Consider the following 11,639-nt stretch of genomic DNA (forward strand, 5'->3'; position numbering starts at 1 on the left):
GTTGAAGGGGCGGAGTGAGACCCGCTAATTGTCTCATATCGGCTATGTTATTAGGTTAGTTTAAATAATGGTCCTAGTCTTTGTCACCTCTTTACTCGGGACGAGCAAAGGTTCGGTTTGGGGATATTTGATGTGACCATAATTAGCGCATATTAAGCCCCCGAATTAGCCTTGTTCCCATGCTTTTTAGTGCATATTTGGGTCATTTTTTGTCTTTAGTTCTTTGTTTTGCATATTCTTTGAGATTTTGATCCCTTGGTAGGAAAGGAGTACAAATCTTGCATTTTTATGGCAAAACGAGACTAAATTGATTGAATTCAATGACCAAGCATCAAGGAGAGACAAGATTAGAAGACCTTTGTACATATTATAGTAGATGAGCAATGTTGAGAAAGGATCCTTGAGTCCCCAAGGAAATCCCCAAGGAATTTATGAAGAAAAGGGAAGAAAAGAAGAAGAAATGTTGCTGAGGTACAATCCGTGCGGTTTCTCCACAATCCGTCCGTCCTCCTCAAGCACAATCCGTGCGTTTTCTCCTTAAGACGTTCGGGTTTGCAGCCACCAGAATCCGCCCGGATTCACCTGATGACGCCCGTGTTCCACCGCCAGAATCCGCCCGTCCCGACTCCAAAATGCACGGATTCCTGTACAGCACAATTTCGTCTTCTCCAAGCTACAAAGAAAGAAGCCCTTTCTTCGAAAAATACCGGCTCCTCCCTGCTCAATCTAAAAAGTGTAATTACTAGTTTAGCCCTTAGTTAACCCTAATGCATCCACCTAATTTCCACTATAAATACCCCATTAGTCTAATTAGAAGAGCATGTTCTTCTTATTAATAATTAGAGTAGTTAATACCAATCAAATCTCTCTTTAGTATTGTAATCAACAATTAATCAAGTTCTAATACAAGTTTTATTTCCTTAATCTCTCTTTTGTTCATCCTTTATTTTGGGTAATTGAAGATTATTTGGGTTATTATTGGGAGATTGACAACCTCTCAATCAAGCATCAAGTACTTCTTTTATCTTTGCTTTATTATTGGAACCATTAGTAGGTATAATTCTCTTAATCCCTTTTTAATTATTGTTAATTACTTTTATTTATTCATCATGTTTCCTTTTGTTGGTATGTTTGACAACCTTGCTAGCATGATCAATATGATAATGAGTGAGTAGTGACCTAGCTAGGGTTAATGGGTAATTAGGGGAAACCAACATGGGGAATGATTCATGCTTAAATTAATATGCTTTCATGGTTTATTTGCTTGCTTGTTTTGATCTCAACTCATGCACATGTTATGTTTGATGAAATGTGAGCCTATGAATCCTTGCATTTTTTACCCATCACCTATCTTTTCAATGAGACTTGTAAGACATAAACCAACTCGAGTCTCATTAGACCATGCATGTTGTTGAGTAGGGAAGACTAAGTCGACTTGTAGGTGTTGTAGAATCTAAGCGATTCGACTCCGGGACCCAAACTTTCCTAGGATTGTAAGATATAACCCAACTCCATCCATCACAAAAATAATTGCTTGCTTATAATTTGAGAACATGTTTGTATGATCAATTCGCATGATTCCCCCATGACCCCATGACACCCTAGTGCTTTTTATCAATTGTTTACAACCCTTTCAATTCATCTTGCTTGTTTATTTCCATTGCTATTTAGTTTAGTGACCTTCTACATCAACCCAAATTGTGACACCCCTAAGACACCACTAGTTTCAATAGAAATCTCATCTCAATTCCCGTCCCTTGGGATCCGACCTTTACTTGCCTCTTTACTAATTATAGAGTTGTTTGTGAAGCTATAAATTGTGTTTTGATTCGGATGTGACCCAACGACCACATCTATTTAATTGTGAACACGAAACGGACCGATCAACGACGAAGAAAGGTCGATCGACTGTTATGCTTGCTCGATCAACTTATCTCCAGTTTGGCCGAAAATATGCTTTATAATTCGGCCCACTTTGTTTCTTGAAGGATAATTTTAGACTTTAAGTATTAAAATAAGTTGGAAAACAATTAGGTTATCTTTTGACACAACTTAATTCTTTTCCTAAGTTGCTCTTGCTTAAATTTCGGATCTGAATTTCGTAGCTTCCTTTTTTTCGATTGGTAATTTAATTAACCTTAGTTCTTCATTTAATCATTTCTTTTATTTCTTTTAATCCCTTTTCTCTTTATCTCCTTTGTTATATGTTTAATAATTATTTTCATACCTTCATCATGTTGAATTTAAGTATTGATACAATCGTTATCATCTTCTTTAGTTTAAACATGAGTAGCTAATTTGTCTGCTAGGATTTAGGATAGCCATGAATTTATGATGGTTGTTAATTAGGTTTTAGATTGGTCATTTATATTATGCCTTTGCTGTTAATTGTAGCATTTAATCGCGATTAGTCAGTTAATGCGCATGATTGATTAATTGGACTGGTAAACCCCGACCTAAGATCGAAATCCCAGTGAGGGTTAGACCTGCTACAAACATTAGAGTGCCCTCATAAGGTGTGAGAGCCCGTTAGAAGCATTCTAGGGTGAAAGGCGGACCGAGATGACCATTTCACTGCCCCTTAGACCGGTATTTGTGACTGATTGATGACCTAGACTGTAACCGTTAGACATTAATTGGTTAATCGATAATCCTAGTTCTCTCTCCTTATATTTTATACTCTTTCATACACTTTGCTTCTCTTCCTTTTTACTCTTGGTTTAATTAAAACAAAATCAATCAAACCTCATTTGGTATTAGATAGACTTTAGTTAGCAAGTAGAGCAAATTTTAGTCTCTATGTGGATACGATCTCGACTTCCCTAGCTATATTAGTTAGAGACCAGATGGTTATCTTTGGTAGGTATACGATCAGCCCGTGAGGACACATTAAAGAGCTTGAAACATTTTTTGGCAAAATGCAAACTGGACCTTGGGCTTACAATAATAGCCGACTTTTTATCGTTGATCACCTGTTATAAACCTTTATATTATCGTTTAACAATACTTTATAAGATTTAAACAAATTTTCGGACTACTTTCTATAACAAATACATAATCATCAGCAAACAGGAGATGGGAACAATTGAACGAATAAGGAACAATTGATAGTTCTTTGATGTTCACACAATTGAACGAATAAGGAACAATAATAACTATTATCCTAGAACGTTGTGGATGTGGGAATTTGATAATCCACTGGTGTTTTTCAAACAGTTGGAATCGCCACTGAGTTTTAAGGAAAACTCAGAAACCTTTTGAGAAAAGGGTTCGTGTGTGGGTACGTGTTGAGAAGCTCCATCAAACATCCAACCCCACCCGTTGTAAACAACGACCTCCACTTAGTCAAACAATGACCAATTTTAGTTGAACTAGTATTTGTCGAATACATCCAATCATATTAAACCCTAACATGTGACAATCAATTCTACGTGGTTTAAATGCACATAACTTCTTCAAGTGATTTAAACATGCGAGTTCATTAAGCTATTCTAGTATAAATAAACACACAAAGAGGCGCTTCAACAAACATGGGAGATCACAATAATATTTGCAATAACAACGTAAGCAAACAAGGCATTAACAAACGCCAAAGCAACAAAACAAAGGGCCTCAAAGCCGAACAAAACACACGACCAAACGTGGCCCACCATGGGTGTAAATAGGTCAAGTCGGGTTGCAAACAAGTGACATAAAATAAGTTGATCATATGCGAATGAAAAGAAGCAAACATGCATCCAAATCAAGCAATTGTCGCACAAACGATTGGCATATGAACAAGGCAAGCAAAAGAACTAAACTTAGATCTAAAACCGCCTAGGGAAACGTGCCACTAAGGCCCCATACACGACACAAATCGACAAAGTAAGCAAGCATGACGAAAATTGCATAAACATACTAACGGTTTCAATTAAATCATAATTAAAACAATTAAATCTAAACATGCTTATATAATCATGCGAACCATACAAAAATTAAACTAATCTAGCCTAGAAAATCGAGCCATATGAGACAAACACACGACATGCATCCAAGACAATTAAATCGACACAAACGATTCTAATTCATGCGATTTCATGCAATTCTAATTAATTATGTCCTAATTAATCAAATTAACATGTGAGAAAACCCACAAATAGGATCCTACAACCTATTGTACAGTAGCATTGTACAACAAGCCCATATATTATATATTAAACTATCTAAGCCCAATAAAAAAAAATTCTACACATCTCCTTTTTCCCTAATTCTGATTTCTCTCCAGTCGACAAACCCTCCTCTTTCTTTTCTCTAAATTTCACTTAAACGACAGTCGACAAACCTCCTTTCCCTGTAATTCTGATTCTAATATGGTGAAAGGGAAGCAATTGACATCATAATCAAGGAGGAAAAACGCATCTAACAATATTTTGGTGAACGAGAAGCAATTTACATCATCACCAAGAAGGAAAAATGGATCTAACAATACTTTAAGGTAAATTTCTACACCAATCATGTGAATCATTATTAGAAGACAACAAGCTAAAAAATACGAGCACATAAGTACGAGCTATTAAGATACGAATTGATGTGACCATAATTGGCGCATATTTAGCCCCCGAATTAGCCTTGTTTCCATGCTTTTTAGTACTTATTTGGGTAATTTCTTATCTTTAGTTCTTTGTTTTGCATATTCTTTGAGATTTTGATCCCTTGGTAGGAAAGGAGTAAGAATCTTGCATTTTCATGGCAAAACGAGACTAAATTGATCGAATTCAATGACCAAGCATCAAGGAGAGACAAGATTAGAAGGCCTTTGTACATATCATAGTAGAAGAGCAATGTTGAGAAAGGATCCTTGAGTCCCCAAGGAAATCCCCAAGGAATTTATGAAGAAAAGGGAAGAAAAGAAGAATATTTGTTGCTGACTGACAATCCGAGCGGATTATCACCAATCCGTCCGTCCCAGAAGAAGACAATCCGAGCGGCTTTGCCACAATCCGCTCGGATTCCACCTCCACAATCCGCCCAGATTCCCCTGAATCCGCTCGGATTCCAACGCGTAATCCGCCCGTCCCGACCCTATTCCGCCGGATTCTAGCACAAAGACGGATTGTCTTCTCCAAGCTACGAAGAAAGAAGCCCTTCTCTCAGAAAATACCGGCTCCTCCTTGCTCAACTTAAAAAGTATAATTACTAGTTTAGCCCTTAGTTAACCCTAATGCATCCTCCCTAATTTCCACTATAAATACCCCATTAGTCTAATTAGAGGACCATGTTCTTCTTATCAATAATTAGTGTAGTTAATATCAATCAAATCTCTCTTTAATATTTTAATCAAGTATTAATCAAGTTTTAATCCAAGTTTTATTTCTTTAATCTCTCTTTTGTTCATCCTTTATTTTGGGTAATTGAAGATTATTTGGGTTATTGTTGGGAGATTGACAACCTCTCAATCAATCATTCAAGTACTTTTATCTTTGCTTTATTATTGGAATCATTAGTAGGTATAATCTCTTAATCTCTTTTTAATTATTGTTAATTACTTTCATTTATTCATCATGTTTCATATTGTTGGTATGATTGACAACCTTGCTAGCATGATCAACATGATAATGAGTGAGTAGTCTCTTAGCTAGGGTTAATGGGTGATTAGGGGAAACCAACATGGGGAATGATTCATGCTTAAATTAATATGCTTTCATGTTTTATTTGCTTGCTTGTTTTGATCTCAACTCATGCACATGTTATATTTGATGAAATGCTAAGCCTATGAATCCTTGCATTTACTATCATCTTCTATCTTTTCAATGAGACTTGTAAGACATAACCCAACTCGAGTCTCATTAGACCATGCATGTTGTTGAGTAGGGAAGATTAAGTCGACTTGTAGGTGTTGTACAATCTAATCGAGTCGGCTCCGGGACCCAAACTTTCCTAGGATTGTAAGATATAACCCAACTCAATCCATCACAACAATAATTGCTTGCTTATAATTTGAGAACATGTTTGTATGATCATATCCCATGATTCCCCTATGATCCCATGACACCCTAGTGCCTTTAATCAATTGTTTACACCCTTTTAAATTCATCTTGCTTGTTTATTTTCATTGGTATTTTAGTTTAGTAACCTTCTACATCAACCCAATTTATGACACCCCTTAGACACCACTAGTTACCATAGAAATCTCATTTCAACTCCCGTCCCTTGGGATCCGACCTTTACTTGCCTCTTTACTAATTGTAGAGTTGTTTGTGGAGCTATAAATTGTGTTTTGATTCGACCGTGACCAACGACCACATCTTAATTTGTGAACACTTAGCGGGATCGCATCAAAAAATGGCGCCGTTGCCGGGGATGGTGTTTGTTTGATTTAGATTTCTTTTTGTTGTTATTAGTTGTGTCTTTCTTCGCCTTGAGGAAGTAAAACTCCTCAAGGTTTGTTCTAATTGTTTTCGAGTTGTTTGATATTTTGCATGTCTAGAAGGTTACAAGGTGATTTGTTACCTTTTGACCGTGAAATCGAAAGAACCTTGACGAACAATAGGAGACTTGTTAGGAGGAATTTAAGAGTATTAGTGAAGTTGTCCAACCCACTAGTGAGTTTGTCAATCCTTTCGCAATAGAAGGAGAAGAAAACCCATTACACAATACCCCACAAAATCCACCTACAATGCCAAAATTCTCGTCACACTCCGTACCTACCGAGGAGAATCTACCAAATGGTACTCCTACACCGCAACATCTCACCGGAAATTTTATTGCCAAGTCCGCCTTCATCCAACTAGTTGAGAGGAGCCAATTCGGGGGGATGCCTAGTGAGGACCCTCATTCTCATATGGAAACCTTTTGCGACTATTGTGATGCTATCTCTCAAACGGGCGTGACTCAAGACCAAATTAGATGGGTCTTATTTCCTTTTTCCTTAATCGGCACCGCGAAGCAATGGTTGAAGGGCCTTGATAAGGCCACCCTTGGAATAGATTCTTGGAAGAAGTTGGCTCTAGCTTTCTACAAAAAATTCTACCCACCGGAAAAGACTAACATGCTAAGAGCTCAAATTACGGGTTTTAAGCAAAGGGATGAAGAGTCTTTGTATGAAGCTTGGGAGCGGTTCAAGGGAATTTGTCGCTCATGTCCTCACCATGGACTTAGCGAATGGTTTTTGGTGCAACAATTTTGTAATGGTTTATATGAAGATTCTAGGAACATTCTCAATATGGGATCAAATGGAATGTTCACCGAAGTTGATGACAATCAAACATGGAACAAGATTGAGGAAATGGCGGTCCATAACTCACAATATAGTAGACCTCGCAAGGCTACTAGAGGAGGAAAGCATGAAGTGGACTCCGTTACTCAATTGGGTGCTCAACTTAGTGCTCACATTGACACAATCAACTTGAAGTTTGAACAAGCTATGGCTAGACTTGAGGAAAACTCAAAATCATCGAAGCATCATGTTAATGCCATGACGGCATCCTCATCAATCCCAAGTGGGATATGTGAGAATTGTGGAACTTTGGGATATGACCAAGGTGAATGTAGGGGAACAAATGAACAAGTGAATGCTTTCCAAGCATACAAGAGTGGTACCCCTTATTCCAACTTTTACAATGATAACACCAAATTCCATCCAAATCTCTCATACAAAAGCCAAAATGTTCAAAACCCTCAAACAACATACACTCCACCACCCATGAGAAACCAAAATCAAAGACCCTTTTACAATCAAAACCAAGGTTACCAAAATCAAAATCCATACAATCACCAAAATGACCAAGGCTTTGATGTCCAAAAAGCGGTCCTCCAAATGCAAAAGAATCAACAAGAATTTTTCACTCAAATGCAAAAAGATAGCCAAGCAAAGGAAACCATCATCAACAACATTCTAGCTCACACCAAGATGTTGGAAACACAATTGACTCAACTAGCATCTTCAAGCTCACAAAGACAAAAGGGGCAATTACCACCTCAAAGTAATCCCCCTAGACATGAAACGGTTAGTGCCATTCACTTGAGAAGTGGTACAAGGTATGAAGCACCGAAGAAGCAAGTTGAGGATGAAGTTGTGGAAGCTAGTGAAAAGGAAGAAATTGTGCAAAACTCCAAAGATGGAGAATCATCAAAAGAAGAAAGTTCAAAGAAAAATGAAGACAAGGCCAAGGAGAAGGAGCCCATTGTGATTAGACTTCCTTTTCCAAGTCGTCAAGCCAAGCCCAAATTTGATGATCAACTTGGAAAATTCATGGAAATTGTGAAGAATTTGGAAGTCTCAATTCCTTTCACGGAATTAATCAATCACGTTCCGGCCTATGCGAAATACATGAAAGATATCCTCACAAAGAAGAAGTCGATCCGGAAGCTTGAGACTATCGCCTTCACTAAGGTGAGTAGTGCAATACTTCAAGGGAGTTCACCTCCAAAGTTAAAGGATCCGGGAAGCTTCTCAATACCGTGTACCATTGGCGACACGACGATCAACAAAGCCTTATGTGATCTAGGGGCTAGTGTGAGTGTCATGCCGTACTCGGTGAGTAAAAGGTTGGGGATGGGAGAGCTTAAATGCACCAACATCACACTCCAAATGGCCGATAGATCGACGAAGACACCGTTAGGGATATGGGAAGATGTCCCCGTGCGAATTGGGAAGTTTTTCATCCCGGTGGACTTTGTCATTGTTGATATGGAGGAAGATTCCAACATTCCAATCATCCTAGGAAGACCTTTCCTACACACCGCCGGTGCGGTGATTGATGTGAAACATGGTGAGCTCACTCTAGAAGTGGGAGATGAAAGCATAACTTTTAATCTTCACAAGACGATAAGAGCTCCTCGTTTGCATGAGCCATGTTTCATGATTGATCATTATAGCCGAAAGGATGAAAGGAAGAAATCGGAACTCCAATGGAAGAAGAAAGTTGAAGATGCTCCATTCAAAGAGCAAGTGAATTGTGACAAGGAGAGCTTGCAAAGCTCATCAAAATCAACCAAGGAAGAAGAGGATGGCCTCATTGGCCAAGAGAAGAAATTGGGAGAGTTGTCTCCATCTAAGCAAGAGATTTTCAATGATCAACTCAATGAAGTTTGTGGTCTTTGGGACGACGAATTTGAAGGGATTTTTAATCCCTACATTGGTAATGTCATCGATCAAGACCAACAACAAGGGCCACGATCTATTGAGAACCTCTACCATGATAATGAACAAGCTTTTGATTACTTCTTCTAGGTGTTGAGCAACATCAACAACACCTTGGACATGCCCCCTTGACATCTCATCAAGAATGAGAGTTTGGTGGAGTCCTCCCTAAACCACCACTTGTAAATATTTCTAACTCCCTAACTTACATTTCAACTCTTGTATTGCATTTTTGTCATCTTTGGATTTTTATTTACTTTGATCAAAATAATTGTCATGTTTGAGAGAAAGTGAGGGAGGGACTAACGATTTCAATTGATGTGTAGTGCTTTTAGCTTAGTGTGGGGATGGCAATTGCCTAGGCTATCCATGCCTTAGTAGTGCCCCCACAATGACGAACACAAGACTTGAAGAAAGAATGGAAGAACGGTATGGGAAATGCAGTATGCACGGATGGAACTGAATCCGTGTACACAGGGGCAAAATCCGCACGGATTGCCCCTGCAGATTCGAAAATTTCGGCCTCTTTAAAACCCCTCCCACCTTCATTCATTCATTCATTCATTCATAAACACTACCCACAACATCAAAATCCTCATCCTCTCCATCACAAAAACAAAAACCCTCAACAACATTCACCAAAATCAAATCAAACCATCCTTCCAACAACAAATTAATCACTCCTTCTTCAACAAAAATCAAAACCAAGCACAAACTCTTCAACCTTTGAGTCGATTTTTGTTTTCATAAAGGCAAAGCCTTTCACCTTCAAATCGATTTGGGCATACTACAAATTGAAGATTTTTCATTCTTTTCTTGGTTAGTTCATCAATGGCAAGGACTAAGGGAGCAACAAAGGCAACAAAGGCACCAAAGGCTAAGGCACTCTCACAAAGGCAAAAGGCTCTTCAAACAAAGAAAGCATTGGCTATGGTGGTAGCAACACCAAACTTGAAAGTGCAACAACAACAACAACCTTCTATGGGAGCAACAACACCTTCTACTCCGGTAATTGATCAACTTTTGCATTATCCGGAGGTAACTTTTATTTCCGATACCCATAGAAATACCTTTGTCAAGTTTGCTATGAAGTCATTACAATCCACCAAATTCATATGTGAAGATACCATAAAAAAATTGGGTGTTCTTGAGCAAACAAAAGCCTTTTTCAATGCCATGGGGTTGAAGAAATTGTTTGAAACAAGGGAATTGACATACCCCTCCCTTACCTTGGAATTTTTAAGTTCTTTGAAAGTCACCAAAGTTGAGAATAGGGAGAATCTCGAGTTTCGTCTAGCTAATGTTAGTAGACACATTACCTTTAGGGAATTGGGTGAAATTTTGGGTCTTAGTGATGAACCAAGTTATTTTAAGAGTTATGGAAAGTATGACCCCGAACCTCTTTGGGAGGCAATCTCCGGGAAGAAATTTGAGGATTTTCATGCGAGTCGTGCTCTTTTGGTCCACCATCCGGGCATAAGAGTATGGCACAAGGTCGTGGGTAACACCATAATTGCTAGGAAAGATACCAACCATTTCACAAGACTTGTTTTTATTCTCCTTGAATCGGCTTTGAATATCGGAAGAGTACACACCAAGCCTTACAATTCTTTGAGGCTCTTGGTAGATAGATGGCTCAACATCGATTGTGGGAAGAAGGGCACGACCGTTATTGTCAATGGCGGCCTAGTCACACTCCTAGCCAAGCACTTTGATCCTAACTTCAATAAGGATAACAAGTACAAAGCAAAGGAGGGTGGCCATCTTGTTGATATGCATACTATGATTCACAAGTTCAAGTGGGTTGCCCATAACCCCCTTGACACTAAGTATGGATGGCTAACTAGTGAAGCTAGATCGTTCACCTTGCCTTCAAAGATTTGCCGTCTAAGCGTCCACCGGACCAATTATCTACTTCCCCTTTCCAAAGAAGCCGAGTATATCATTCAACGACAAAAGGGTGATCTTGAAATGCCCTCCTCTTCCATTGTCATACCACCTTACCCCTTTAAGTATGAAGAGTTAAAGCCGGAAGGAGTTGAAGTTGGAAAAGACTACGTGACTCTTCTCATGCAAGCAATGCACAAGCAAGCCTATGAAGATCGGAAAAATGCCTACTTGGCTCAATATCCACCCCTCCTACATTTAGCTAGGCAAGGACTACTTGATCCATCTTGTCCTTTGCCTAGTTGGGCGGATAGAGAAGTCTTATTTCCGGGTGCATCTAGGGTCGTTTTGGGTGACAATGAGGTTGTTGGAAATGATGAAGAAGTTGATGATAATATTGAGGAAGAAGCAAGTGAAGAAGAAAAGGATGGTGAAGATGATGAAGAGGAAGATGAGGAAGAAAGTGAAGAAGCAAATGACAAGGAAAGTGGCAATGTGACCACTTCTCATGAGGGAAGTGATGGTGATAGCATGATGGAAGATTAGCAAGCCTTGGAGACTCCTACACTCTCATGGTTTGTCTATTTCTCTGTTTGTATTTTATTTCATTTTGATCATTGTTGGAGTAGTC

General features: G+C 38.8%; 1 non-coding gene across 1 annotated transcript; it reads right to left on the minus strand.

Annotated features, from left to right (window-relative positions):
- Positions 1 to 7,027: 7,027 nt before the first annotated feature.
- Positions 7,028 to 7,134, minus strand: LOC141624098 (small nucleolar RNA R71). Its single transcript, XR_012533908.1, has one exon. It is a non-coding gene; the product is annotated as a small nucleolar RNA R71 (small nucleolar RNA).
- Between the last annotated feature and the right edge of the window lie 4,505 nt (positions 7,135 to 11,639).

The sequence above is a fragment of the Silene latifolia genome, chromosome X, assembly GCF_048544455.1.
Source record: "Silene latifolia isolate original U9 population chromosome X, ASM4854445v1, whole genome shotgun sequence".
Taxonomy (NCBI): Eukaryota; Viridiplantae; Streptophyta; class Magnoliopsida; order Caryophyllales; family Caryophyllaceae; genus Silene; species Silene latifolia.